Source organism: Xenopus laevis, chromosome 9_10L, assembly GCF_017654675.1.
Source record: "Xenopus laevis strain J_2021 chromosome 9_10L, Xenopus_laevis_v10.1, whole genome shotgun sequence".
NCBI classification, from domain to species: Eukaryota; Metazoa; Chordata; class Amphibia; order Anura; family Pipidae; genus Xenopus; species Xenopus laevis.
Window position 1 is genome coordinate 107900855 of NC_054387.1, and position 15515 is coordinate 107916369.

Consider the following 15515-nt stretch of genomic DNA (forward strand, 5'->3'; position numbering starts at 1 on the left):
AATTCAGATTCCATACCTAAATATAATATGTCTATTGCAAGCCAAATGTTGTATTTACTTATATAACACTAAAAAAGATGTGAAAGGAGACAAAAGGGATTAAAAAAAATTACAAACTCAGATTTAAAGGACCTATTCAGGTTATACCTACACAGTATTATTGCTGAAAGCATTAAACATAATTGGACCAGTCATTCATTTCACTGTGTGAGTATTCAAAAACATTTAACATATATAAAGGGGCAAATGGACTGCTCTTATGGAAGGTTTAAGGGACAGACTGTGCTTTCAAAATGCTATGTCCTCAAGAAGAAACCTGATTTTATTTTCTAAAGAAAAACGCGAGAAGACATCAGGCCAGTCTTGTCCTTTGTTTTCCATTGCTCCCAAACAGCTTCCTGAACTCTACATAAACTCTCTTGTAAGCTCTAATCAGCAGGGCCCCTCTTTCCCTTTCGTATGTCAGTATTTGTGTCTTATCTGTATGTTTCATGTATACACCCTTCTATTGTACATGTTTGCGATTTATAGAAATGAAAAATAGTACCTATAATAATTGATAAGCTACATTCTCTCGTTACAGCTAACCTTCAAAACACTCCAAAACCACAAAGGCAGCTTAATTGCTTCTTGATACAATTGCCCACGGTGTGTGTGTGAATGCAATCGGGACCTTAGAGTGTAAGCTCCACTGGAGCAGATTGTAATGTGAATGATGTATAAGCTCTGCAAGGTGCTGTGGAATGTGTATGTGCTATTAAAGAACAATAATAATTAAGTATGAGTGCTGCTCAGTCCCACCAAAATCCTGGACAGCGCACTCTTCGGATCACTCAAGGAATCACTTGGTCATCAGATCATTGGTTAAAGCTTGATTTTATTAAATGTTTAAAATTTTAACAAACTGTATAGCCCTGCGCCATGACCTCATGGCGCAGGGCTATACAGTTTGTTAAAATGTTAAAACATTTAATAAAATCAAGCTTTAACCAATGATCTGATGACCAAGTGATTCCTTGAGTGATCCGAAGAGTGCGCTGTCCAGGATTTTGGTGTGTGCAGTATTTCGTTTTCCCTTAGCGACGGACTCAGGGCGGCTGCACCTGGGTCACAACGAAGTCCGGGTAAGATACAATATCTTCATCTATTTGGGAAGCTGAATCCGGTGACCTTGCGAGTGGCCTGGGGCTTTGCGCACCCAGGCCAGCAAGCCTTAAGGGTGAGCTTGAAACCGGTATTAAGCAGATAATGAAAGTACAATAACGAATTAAACAAATTAATGTATATTAAACAGAGGAACAATTTATCGCAGGACTCGTAGAAAGAAAGAAAAATCTTTTTTGAATCCCATTAAGTAACGCTGTGACAGTGTTTTCGTGATACAGTTTGATATGACCTTATGCTGCTCAGTCCCATCCTCCATTGGTCACTGATTTAATTCAGAGAAATATGGTTCTTCTTGTTTTTAACTGATTTAATTTAAACCAGCCCTGGCTTTGCATGATAACAGAAGAAACAGAGGACAAAATAATTGTTCCCCATGACATCTCTTCTGAAGGAAATAGCTTCCTAAACTGACAGTTGTTACCAGTGCTGTGCTTCAAAGCATTATTTGGTGTACCCTGAACACCAGGCAAAGGTTGCACAGGAGGCATAAGGGGCACAAGGTCAGAGCAGGAGGTGCAAATTGGGCACAGGGTGGGGACAAAAAGCATACCCAAGGTGGACCGCAAAGGATGAACATGGAGCACGGGGATGGAGAGAAAAAGCTGGTACAAACACGATTGTGTGAGATATTATGGCTTCTCTCTGTAAGATCAACAGATACAAACCAACATGAAGGTAAAAAAGCAAAACACACAGTCCATAACAGCATATGCCAATATGATTTAATGGATATTTATAAGATAAGATTATGTACAATCACTTAAACTAAGGGGGGTTTTCTTTAGAGTGCTGGCAGATCATGGGATGCTTTGTTGCCTGTGGAAAATTGCCTGCAGGGCAGATCTGGGCAACTGTGGGGACCAATATGGGCAATTTGGGGTAGAGCTCTGTAGTTACTTTTGTATAAGCATGCCTAAATGTATACTCCTATAATGATATCACTGTGATGGATAATAAACATTGCATAAAAGCCAAATGTGTTGTGGAGGCCTGTGAGAAAATAAGGGTACAGTAAAACCCCCATATTACATTTTTCAGGGGACCATACATTATATATTGGTGGGACCACAAAAAAACTGTGTAAAATAAGGCAAACCTTAAATTCGGGGGAATGCAAAATTAAGGTTTCACAGTACAACCGAAGCAACAAATGTAAAAGAAAACCGGAATTATCAGAAATAAACACAACAAAGCAGCTAAAGAGGCAGGCGGAAAAACACCAGGCACTTAAAGGGATGGTTCACCTTTTAGTATGTTATGGAATGGCCAATATTAAGCAACTTTTCAGCTGTCTTCATTATTTATTTTTATATATTTTTTTAATTATTTGCCTTCTGAATCTTTTCAGCTTTCAAATGGGGGTCACCCTTCTAAAAACAAATGCTCTGCAAGGCTGCAAATTTGTTGTTATTGCTACTTTTTTTTATTACTTATCTTTTTATTCAGATCCTCTCCTATTCATATTCCAGTCTCTTTTTTAAATTAATTTATGGTTGCTAGTGTAATGTGGACTCTAGCAACCAGATTGCTGAAATTGCAAACTGTAGAGCTGCTGAATAAAAAGCGAATTAACTAAAAAACCGCAATTAATAAAAATGAAAGCCAATTACTTATTGTCTCAGAACATCACTCTCTACAACATATTAAAAGTTAAAGGTGAACAAACCCTTTAAATCTACCAGTAAGATTAGGATGGTCACTAGTAATGACCAACCTGCAAGCCTTCTTGGCTGTTGTTGAACTAAAAGTCACAGAACCTACTAAAAGGCAAAGGTTGTTAAGAAAGACAGGGAATTGTTCAGCTTTAGTACCACGGGTGAAAGAGTTTATCAACAGTTAGTAATGCCTGGAGATGGAAACACTATTGTATGTGGGCACATGGACTCTGCTAAATGTGACACAGAGCAAAGAAGCATATTGGGTCTTAGACTGTAAGCAGATTACATGTGCCATACAGTGACGAGCTGCCAAGCTGTGTTACTGCTAATACATATAAATCTCTCTAGAGACAGCTAGTTTAATATACCAACGGTGCGAGATGCTACAGAACTGTAAATAACATGATGTCCGATAGCCTGTCTGCCCTACAGTGGGAGAGACAGAATTATTGCACCACCGAACAGAGACATATATTAGATAGTGAGTACAGCTTTGGATAGTGGATTTAGTTCTGTAGAATTTAGTGTGGCTTTCTTGCGCAATAGCCTTCTATCAGATCGGCCACTGCTTCTCTTCCCTGGTTAAGTTAGGATTTATTTCAGCAATAGTTTCAACTTGCTGCATTCAACCTCTGCTACTATATAGCTATGCATTTGACTTTGAATTATCTGCTGTGTGTTTGGGGACTCCTTTGGCCACACACACACACACACACACACACACACACACACACACACACACACACACACACACACACCTACAACAGTGACGATGCTCTAACATTGTGTTAGGCTATTGTTTCCGTGTATAATCATTTCCACATTAAATAACAATTTATCCTCCTGTATCCTGTTGAAACCCAGACTGTATGACAACCCCAGACCCATAATTACAACGTACATTGCAATAATTCATTCTACAGTTTAAAATGTTATTATTGAACCAATTAGTGTATTTTTTGTTGTTGTAATATTGGTGTATAGGCAGCCATTGTGCCTGTTCGTGTGCTTTTAGAAAGAGCCAGCACTTTACAATGCAACTGCTTTCAGATAGGCTATTGTTTCTCCTGCTCAATGTAACAAAGAGTCATGGTCAAGCTTGGGTGTTGAGTGCTATTCTTATATCTACCACTAGCTGGCTGAGGGCAACTGAGAAACTAAGAACATGACTAGCCCCATTTCAAATATCAAAACGAAACATAAAAATCTGTTTGAAACAGATTTCAATGCAGGATTCTGTTAAAAAAAAATATCCTTTGACACCCCTTTTTCTTACTGAACTCAAACCACAAGAGACATTCTTGGCTGATTTTTCATTGTGTCATTTCTCTTGCTGTTCCAAACTCTCTCTTCTGCCCAAACAATACAGTCACTTCATACAAAAGCATTCTATCGTGACACCTCTTACCTCCAATTACTGCATAAGGTCCAAACCGCAGCCTCTTCCCCAGTAGAGTAGAGATAAGTTTTGAAGAATTATCTTTGCATTTCTATAATTTCTTTTTGCATTGGCAAACATGCAGTTTCTCTTTTTGCCAGGTGACATTTCAATTTACAACGAGCACAAGAATGGATTTTCCCTAAGAGAAATTAGTCCAAGTTCAGACTGATGAACTGCTGTTATAAATAGAGCAACCACTTTTGCACACAATTTTCACCTCCTCCATGTTTATATCCCACATTCGTCATTTCTTTATGCCTTACACTCGCTATAGAATCAATCGTATGGGACAAATACACTGGTGCATTTTCACAGAGAACTTAAGAAAATTCCCTTTCTTTCTCTTACAACAGTATATACAGTATTTTTGTAAATATGACAGGTGTAGCAAAAATACACTGGCTGAATTGAAGTGAAATATGGCAGTGATTGGTTTTTTAGTCTCATTTTTTAGCACCCCCTATCTGGCAGCCTACAGAGGCTCTGTTTGGCAATACAACTGGTTTTTATGGAACAAAACGTTGCCTCCAAGCCAAGAATTCAAAAATAAGGACCTGCGTTGAGGCCACTGGGAGCAACAGCCAAGGGGTTGGTGAGCAACATGTTGCTCACGAGCCACTAGTTGGGGACCACTGCCTTATCCTAATTTCATACAATTCTGTCTGTCTAAAATATATCACAAAGTCTCTGCCCTTTAACCTCTTATTGCATGAGGACAAGCAGGTTACAATAAAAAGGTTGGATAACAAGCAATAAAGCTTTCTGCGTACTGTATTATACATAAACATTTTTGGTTAGGACCAGCACTGTCCCTATTGGGACATTTATCAAGAATTAGATGCAGCATGATACGCAATAAACCACATTATTATTTCAATTGGGAATAAGAGTTCCTATAAATATATACATAAGCTTTGACCTTGCACACAACATAATATTTCAGTTCTTTGTGAAGGTCAATCTGAGGTCCTTGGTGAATTTGTGATACTAAGTTTGGGGAAAGAGGCAAGTCTTTGAGGCATAGGACAGTAAAGATCCAAAAAGGGGAGGTAAGAATAAAGTGCAACAGGGCATAGAGTGGTATAAATCGTGACAGACTGGAGCAGACATAGAACAGAACAGGACAGACCAGTGCAGGATGGCGCAGACATAAAACAGAACAGACTGGAGCTTCTCATAAAAGTTGAGGCACATGTATCTAGGGACAGGCCCCAAGGAAATGATAAGAGATATCGGGGTAATGTAATAAAAGTTGCAAAGAGAAAAACAATTCGCACCAAGAAGAATAAAAATTCACATCTCGCAATGTGATATTCTTCCTTAAACTGTTATTGCATTGCAAATTTTAATTGCGCACTTAAGAAGTGCTTGAAGGTGTCGTAAACTTTTGGAGCAAACATAACGACTTTTTCAGTAAGAAGTTTTATTACATTGACTGCGCATTGCCGCAAGCTATAAAATTCTCAAACTTTCTTCCACTGTCGGAAGTGGTCGCTAAACTGTTTCCGGGTTCGCATTTGGATTTGATAAACCCATAAGGGAAGGCAGATCAGCCCAAATTCCCCAGGTACCTTACAGCTGCCTTATAAAGGCCAAAAGCCAGACATTTTGTGGTTCAAATGTCAGCAGAGCCTTACACTTTTTAAGTAACTTGTGATGTTAAAATATGTTTTGCCTTTTACGTGTTGCCAAGACGTTAGTTTAGCTTTAGTCTGATGGAAATGTTGGTGGAATTGCTCTTACTTCAAATATGTTTGGTGTAGCCTTGATGCATGTTTTGATCTGCAGGAAAAAAAATATATTCCCTCAAAGTTTAAGGATTATATTAGAATACCGAAAAGAAGTTACTTTATCATTTACGAATATTTTTTCTTCTGATTGCCCCAGCTGTATCTGAAAGGCCCATGTTCGGTCAGCATGCCTCTCTGCAGCAAGAGCCAATCAAAATTCAGTGTGTGTGTGTGGCCCCTAGCCCTGACAAATCTGCTACTAACTGGGATCAGGGGTTCTTTGTTCAGCTGTCTTTGAATCTTGAATGCAAATGTTGTTCTGTCTCAAATTATATTAGTTTTATATAGTGATTTTTCTATTTTAGTCACTAAGTGTGTCTGTTCTTACTTTGCAATGAAATTACTTGGTTTGTGAAAAACTCTCCAACAAGCATTCCACAGCTTATTTGTAATTTAGCTGCATTTTGGCACTGGGATTGCTTTAGCAATCTGCTAAACTAAGCTACTCCAACAGACCAGTTACACACAACTGGAAAATATTTTTCAGTGTTTTAGATGTCTTTTACTAGTAGTAGCGTCTACAATGCCACACTTATTCAGCACTTTCTAGTATTATTTGCTTGAAAATGAACACAATTCACACTGTTTATTAAAAGCAGGTTTGGACTGGTGATTGACCAACAAAAATCCTGGTGGGCCTCTGCCCTCATGGGCTCTGCTGCCACAGGCCCAATGCCTGGTGGTTAAGGTTTAAGAGTGGGGGTTGTAACGGAGCTGGGAGCTTCTGAGACTAGGGTGGTCCACCTTTTTTTAGAAATACCGGCCTTCCTATAGATTTATCTTTTTTCCCTATTAATAACATTGGGATCAACCATTATTTGTACCGGGCAGGCCAGTAAAATACCGGCCAGGTGGCAACCGTTGTGATGGGCGCTTGGGCCCCAATCTGACACTGATTATGAGCACTTGTGTTGCTATCAGAATAATGTGTTCTCACAGTAATGGTTTAATCAGATTTGGTGAAACTAGATATTCAGATATTTTTACTAACCAAAATGCTAAAACTCTTATTAACTAAGCCAGTGGTTCTCAACCTTTCTTACCCATGAGCCACATTCAGATGTAAGAAGAGTTTGGAAGCAACACAAGAACAAAAGATGTTCCCGGGTGGTGCAAAATAAGTGCTGTGATTGACCATTTGTTAACCCCCAATGTGGACTGCCTCCAAAGCAAGAATTAAAAAAAAATAAGCAACTGCTTTGATGCCACTAGGAGCAACATCCAAGGGGTTGATGAGGAGCAACATGCTGCTCACGAACCACTGTTTGGGATCACTACACTAAACTAAAAATTGCATATTTTTTAGCATATATGGTGAAATTAACTCAGTTCAGGCCGGTGGGCTAAACATTTTGCACTCCAGGGTATATACATTTTGCAACTGTTTTTGCTGTTGATTTTAATATAATGATTAAATCTAAATCTATGGCACCAACCATGTATGTATTGCATTTTCATACACCTTACAAACTGTAGGTCATCACCGCATAGCGTAAAATAACTCACAGACTATTCTAGATCGCCTGCAGACTATTCTTAATATGAAAATTAAATGTCATAAAACAGACCGTACAAAGACTAACCTATTCGTAATTGCGGTTTCCTCTTCCTTTAATTATATAAATATTGAAGAACAGTCCGATTGTTTCTCTGATAAAGAACATGCTTGCAGCCTTCAGGCTACTATCTTTAATACAGTCTGTGAGTTAGTAATGGGAACCAGACACTTTCCAATGGCAATCATACAGTGTACTAAGAAAGGCATACTTCTGCAGTGACCTGAAATTAAACTTATGAGATTTAACGCTACAGATTCTTATCTTCAGTAGTGTTTTCTCTATTACTCTCATGAGAATTCTGCTGCTACTACTAATTTACAGATGGCCATAAACCCTTTCTGAAAAGTCCACATAAGATCAGGTAACATGGGAAAAGGAGGAAAAGCAAGTCCATGCAATTTTAAGACATAACACATAAAAAAGGTATAAAAGCCCAAATTAACCATTTTGTAATTAATGCCTTAAAGAAATCTACCATATTGAATAATGCTGGGAAAAGGCAGGCCAGATGGGAAGGGTGGGAAAGAGAAGGCAAGAAGGATTGTTTTCATAAGATCCATGGAGTTGGAATGGGACTTACTTTCAATTAGATTTTTTTGCCATGTTTAGTGCAATACAAAATCTGCAAAATGTTATGTTTGGCACAATCTGCCTTTATTGAACTATTGTTTAAAAAGGGGGTATACTGCCCCTTTTAATAAGACACCAGCATTAGCTGATAAGACTACCTTTTTACTTGTCCTGCTAAAATCAAGTCCCTTTATATCTCCACAACTTGAATCTATAGGGCACAGAGAGGGTACAAAACCTTACTAAAAATAAATCAGTGCTCTAATGTAACCCCCTGTTAGCCAGAATGCTTGGGACCTTAAGTTTTTCGGATAAGGGGTATTTGTGCAATTTGGACCTCCGGGGTTGTTCACCTTTTAATTAAATTTTAGTATGATGTAGACAGGGATATTCTGAGACAATTTGCCATTTGTTTTCATTTTTTATTTGTGGTTTTTGAGTTAGTTAGCTTTTTATTCAGCACATCTCCAGTTTGCAATGTCCGTAATATGGTTGCTAGGGTTCAAATTGCCCTAGTAATCATGCAATGGTTTGAATGAGAGACTGGAATATACTGTAAATATGAGGGCCTGACGAGAAAGAGGAGTAATAAAAATTAGCAATATCAATACATTTGTAGTCTTACGAACAATTTTTTTATGGGCTCAGTGACCCCCATTTGAAAGCTGGAAAGAGTCTGAAGAAGTCAAATAATTTAAAAAAACGATAAAAATAAATAAAGAAGAGCAATGGAACGACGGGCTGCAACAAAATGCCGGCGTCAAATCGCATGCGACAGAAATAAGGTGTGTCTGCATCCAACAGTCGTGTCGCATATATATTGTTTCTGTTGCATGCGATTTGACGCCAGCGTTTTGTTGTAACCCGTCGGATCGCGCCGAAAATGTCCATGTAGTCCTACCCTTAGACTTAGAATTAGCCATGCTGTAATATACTAAACTTAACTTAAAGGTGAACCACCTCTTTAAGTCTACTAGAAAATGATTAATGCATTAATTAAACCCAATAGGATCATTTTGCCTCCAATAAGGATTAATTATATCTTAGTTTGGATCAAGTACAAGCTACTATTTTATTACAGAGAATATGGAAATCATTAAAAAAAATTGTAAGACATCTTCTGGATAATGGATTTCCGTAAAACGGATCCCATATCTGTAGTAACTGGAGAGCTGGATATGTAGGCGTCAGGATCTTAACACATTTAATAGACGTAAAAATTTAAATAAAATGGAGATTTTGAATATAACTTGGCTAGAGGGAATAAACCCTATAATCTGGACTGTTACAATGTTATACAGTATTTATATTATTTGCAGCTCTGCAATGTCAAGAGTAGCAGTACATTTTTATAGTAATGTAGTATCGTTATGTAGCAGACTTCAGACAGGTTTAAAGCTGGACCACATTGAGACTGATAAATATATAGGCTTAGCTAGGGAATCTAGGGCAATATTTATAACCATAGAAACCAGATTTAGTCCATAATTCCACAAGTGCAAGAAAGCTTTTATATAAACAGTGAGGCCTTATGAACTACACTTTTTACACTAAGAACAAATAATTTGAACCGCATGGTTAGTGGCGCTTTCAGGATATTGAAGGTCTCTCACTGCAGCAAACAAGGACATGCAAGGGAAGATCTTGCCTTGGTTATTGATATACTCAATCATGTATGACAAGGCTGGTGTTTTATTGACATGGTTTTCATGAAAAGGCTAGTTATATAAGATAAATCATTATTTAAAGCACTACATTATTTTACCCAATAAGACAAAAATAAAATTCAGGCACAGCTAAAATCCAGCATTATAAATGCATTATTTTTCTGGTCATTTATCTGTCTTGTTCTAAATGCAATTAAAACACAGTGGCACATTATGAAGGCAAGTTCATTAGCATTAGCCCTTGGAGCACCATTTTACTGCCAATATAATATGATAATTTGATAAACTATCCCTGTGGCTGCAGGAGAACAGAAATGTATTTTAATCTCACTAAGGGTCGATAATGGCCCCCTCTGTATTCCAGATCTTATACCCAGTAGTTTCCAGCAGGCACTTTAGGATGCTGGGAGATACAGTTCTGCAAATGTTGACAACCAACAGCAGCATTTCTTTGAGGGTTTACTGGTGTATTTATATAGACCTATCTGATAAAGCTTATTTCGTTTTAAGTTTTCCTTCTCCTACTTCAGTGTTACTTTGCTGATGTGTTTGGGAAATCTTTCCCACAAACCTTAGCTCCTAAACAGACTTAAGATTGTCATAAGACGTCATTCATGTACCAATAATTTTGCACAAAACAAATATTAGCTGAATTATTGGTAAGTCTATGGTGCCCCACTGAGCCCTACTAGTATCCTTGTACTATGGATATTGGTCAGTTCAGTAAATGGATAGGTTAGAGCTGTGATCCCCAACCAGTGGCTCGCAAGCAACACGTTGCTCATTAACCTCTTGGCTCTTGCTCCCAGTTTCCTAAAAGCAGGTGCTTATTTTTGAATTCTTGGCTTGGAGGCAAGTTTTGGCTGCATATAATCCAGATGTACTAACAAACAGAGCCTTCTGTAGGATGGCAGTGTACATAAGGGCTACAAAATAAAAAATCACAGCCCTTATCTGGCACCCCAGGAACTCTTTAAATGCTTGTGTTGCTCCTCAACACTTTCCACAATTGAATGTCGCCCACCGGTAAAAACAAGAAAATGAAAACTGTTGGCCAGTTCACAGTGCATCGACAGATCATTCATGTGCATTGTGTGACCAATCAGAACAATAGAAGAAAGCTATCCCATGTGGGACCCCTCAGATACCCGCTGGCCCTTGTGTGCCCACCGTTAAATACGTTCTTATGCATTATTTTATTAGTATTTTGCACCATCCTCTTTCTTCTGTTTTAGCATTTGCCTACAATGTCCTGGCATTATTTGAAATTAGGAGTTCACATGCTTCACCCAATTCACTTAAACATGGAGAAATGGGATGAAATTACTCCCAAACTGTATACAAGCTAGTTACATACTTACTTTAAAGGGGACCCGTCACCCAAAAAAATGATTCATAATAGTATTTTATCACAAATTAACTTAAATTACACAATATAAATTATTTGAATCTAGTCTGGGAATTCATAATTATAACAAGCAGGCAGGAGCCATTTTGTGGACACTGTTATCAAGACGAGCCTTGTATCATCTTAGAATCTTGTTTGTGCACCAGAAAGGGGGACCTGATGTCCATCCCCATGTCCTGGTTACACAAATAAATGGTGAAGAGAACGGGGGAATGTGGGGAGAACAGTGACATCTCGGAAATGCTAAATGGAAAGTGAAATAATTGTCTGCCCCACCTCTATGACTAAAGCTGGCCATAGATGCAAAGATCCGATCGGACGAATCATCGTACGATCGGACTTTCCCATCTCCCGACCCGCCACTAACCATTCAGATCAAAGTCTTAAAAGTCAGATTAGTTTAAGAACAGATCAGCAATGTTCTGCCCCTGACAGCAATCGTACGATATCTATGTCCAACCAAAGCTAGTGACAGTCTCCCACTGAAAATCATACGATCAGCAATACACGCAGAGATATCATCGGCAGCCGACAGAAATTTTCTAACCTGTCCGATCGACCAAACGACTGATCTCCGCCGGACAAAAAATGTCGGGACTCTCCACACACGGTTCGAAAATCGTACGAATCCTCGATTCATACATCCGATCTTTGCGTCTATGGCCAGCTTAAGGCATCGAAGAGGGGCAGACATTTTTTGATAGACAGCTGAGATTTTTAAATGAGCTTACAACAGCGATAAACGCTTTAATAAAAAATAGAAATTGGATGTTTAATTTGAAAAGGAATTTTATTATATAGCTTTTTATGTCTGGGTGACAGGTCCACTTTAAAAGACACCAACAACCGACACTGCAGCCATAGATTGTTCTGCTCAGAGGGGCCACTATTTATCCAACTAATGAATGTCTTTTTTTGTTTAAAATATTTTGCACCTAAAAATGAAGTATGTTGTATATATCAAAAGGTAAAAATTAAATCAATGTTAGTTTCAGGCACAGCAGATATGAAACAAGGTTTATTTGGGAAGGAGTCAAATCGACCCTCACTCGGGAAACAAAACTGTAATTCATATAACTTTTATATCTCTAAGGCAGTACAATTTAGCCAGAATCAGCCTGTTTCTTATACCCAAAGGTCACTTATTAATGTTTGATGCAATTTCAAGCAATTCCCACTGGGCCTTGTGGACTGGCTGAAAAAGAAAAGTTCAGAGATGTGGCCTTTTGACAACAAGCTCTGGATGTGACCAGAAAATGAGAGGAAACTTGAACAAAAACCAAAATTAATTAAGAAAATTGGATTAAATGCTTAGTTTTACTGTATTCCAAACAACAATAACATTTGTTATAGTAGGTTTTTACTTTTCCAGATGTTTTTAATAATGTATTAAAACATTATAAGATATTCAGTAGTTCCAGAATAAGATGAACATTGTGGATTCAATTAAATAGGCTGTTTAAATGCGTAGTACATCCTACACAATTAGCGCTGGATAAACAAAAATGTGCATACATAAATGAAAGCAAAGGGACAGCAGGTGCCATATGGCACAATCCTAGTGTTTTGTGTATTTGTAGCGTGTTTAAAGCTGTTTGTTCCTCTGGGCACGCTGATATCCATTTCACATGACCTCAGTCAGTAACAATAATTAAAAGAATGCACAGCAATCCCCATTTTGTTTTTGAGATTTTATACTAAAAAAACTCCCAAAAGTAATAAAAAAACTTTTTTGAAAAACAAAATGATTATAAATCCAAAATAAGGATTAACTTTCGTAAAAAAACATGCTTTGAAAATTGATTGAGACTATGTTTTTTCGCCACCCCCCATACTGTTGCTAACAAAACAAGGCAGAGTAAACCTGGAGTGTTATCTCCTCTTTCCGAACACCTTTGTTGATTCCTGGGCCCCAATAATATTTTAGGGCCCCTACCACAGAAATGCAGGGGGGAAATTATTAATTTTGCAGAAATATACGGGAATCTGTATCCCATTTGGGGTCTCTCATACCTCCCAACTGTCCCGTTTTTAGAGGGACAGTCCGACCCTCTTTTGACAGCTCAACCCACAGTCCCTCATTTGTACTGGAAAGTAGCGATTTTCTCTGCACTAAACAGCCAGAAAAAGAAACAAAATTTCTAACATAATTGGCTTTTGGCAGCGAACCCAGAACAGCCACAGCTGCAGATAAGATACTTTTGTAACAATTTCGAGATAAGCAAATAATTGTTATTGTAACAGCATAAGATAACAGGTCCCTTGGGAAAAGTTAAACTCACAGCTTAAAGGGCAATTCACCTTTATTAGCAAAACTGTAATAACTGAAAAAACCCAGAGAAATATGTTCAAACTTTTATACACTGCAAAATTTTGTAAAATGAACATGGTAATTAGGGGGTGTGGCCTCAAAAACAGACGTGGTCAAAAAATTCTGCCACGCTACACGAGGCAACTTTTTTGTCCCTATTTTTATTGTTGGGAGGTATGCTCTATACATTCCTGGGCTCCTCTTCACCCCCTGGGTCTGTTTTCTTTTCATTATATGGCTGCCTCTACTGTGTCACAATGCAGGCACATATATGTGTGAAGTACTTTTTTCTTTTGGACACATTTACTAAAACTCAAATTATTTTTTTTTTTTTTTTTTTAAACAAATCCAACCAAACTCCCATCCACTATTTTAACTCATGTATCAATATTTTTTCTGAAAAAAATCAGAGGGTTAAAATGTCACGACAAAATCGAGCATCAATTTGAATCTTACGACTGGCGCTCCAGAAACTCGATTTTTTGCATTTTCGCTGCAAAAACTCTACTTTTTTGGATCATCATCCGAAAGCCCAGCATTTTTCAGATTATCAAGCACAGATCACAATGTCAACAAACAACTCAAATGACATCTGCCATTGACTTCAACAGGCTTGAGATGGTGTATTTTCAGATTGGGATTTTTAGCAGCTTTGTGGTATAATAAATCTCTAAAAATTCAAGATTTTTTTTTCCACTAAATAATTTGTTTTTTCCCCTAAAAACCTCAACCAGAAAAAATGGAGGTGTAATAAATGGGCCCCTACATGTTCTTCGAATATCCCTGTACTAAATGTAAAATCCTCACCGTTGTATAAAATCAAATTGACTCACCTACACTTCAAACTGGGTATTTTTACTACATTGGCAAAAGTCAGGGACCTGTGCAGAATGCTGCAGACCTGCTGTTTTCTGGATAAAAACATAACTTAAGCTTTTTAAATAGTAAACGTAATTTCAAGTAGCTTTGCAATATACATCAATTAAAAAATATGCAGACTTTTCATGATTGTCAATGGTTTGGAACAATTCCCTAAGCCTAGCCCCCTGCTCTTCTGCTGATCTCTCTGACTACTTTGCTGAGCTGGCTGACTACTATTACTTTGTATCAACAGCCATCTATCCTTAGCCTTAGGGGTGTCCAACATGCGGCCCGAGGGCCACATGCGGTCAAAGATGGATGTGAATGTGGCCCATCTTTAAGCGCCCAGTTCCCGAGAAAACATCATAATAATAAGTCTATTTAATATCCAGGTGTCCCATATTCCAGTGTATAGCTCCATCTGGTTATCCAACTGGTATTGTAGTTCTTTGTGTAATTTAGTTCTCTGTGTAATTTCATGTGTGGCCCCAGACAATTTTCCTTTTTCCAATGTGTCCCAGGGAAGCCAAAAGGTTGGACACCCCTGGCCTTCATCCTCCAAACCCCACAATTCCCTGCACATGTGATTTCAATAAGGAAAGGAACATCCCAGTGCAATGCATTATGGGTTATGTAGTCCCTGCATGCTGTGTGTAAACTGTGGAGAAGTTGCTACAATTTGTAACATCAGTGTTTAGTCCCTCCTTCCCTGCCAGGATTTTAAATGAAGCAGAAAGAGAAGAACTGTTTTCAGCATAGAAAATGGCATTTATTCATACTTTTTGAAGAAACAGGTAACTGTGATGGGTATATTAGGAGTTTCTGTGTTATGTGGGCCTCTTTATCAAATTTTGGTTTGGAAGCTGGAGTTCCGCTTTAAGTCTACTAGAAAATAATTTAACCATTGATTACACCTAATACAGATATGGTACCTGTTATCCAGAATGCTCGGAACCTGGGGTCTCCCGGATAACTGATCTTTCTGTAATTTGGATCTTCACACCTTAATTCTACTAAAAAAATCATGTAAACATTAAATAAACCCAATAGTCTAGTTTTGCTTCCAATAAGGATTAATTATAT

The 15515-nt window shown here is 38.0% G+C and overlaps 1 protein-coding gene across 3 annotated transcripts in view; it reads right to left on the reverse strand.

Annotated features, from left to right (window-relative positions):
• Positions 1-15515, reverse strand: part of LOC108701567 (uncharacterized protein C7orf50 homolog) — a 197181-nt gene that overhangs the window by 125864 nt on the left and 55802 nt on the right. The gene's annotated exons all lie outside the window — the stretch shown is intronic.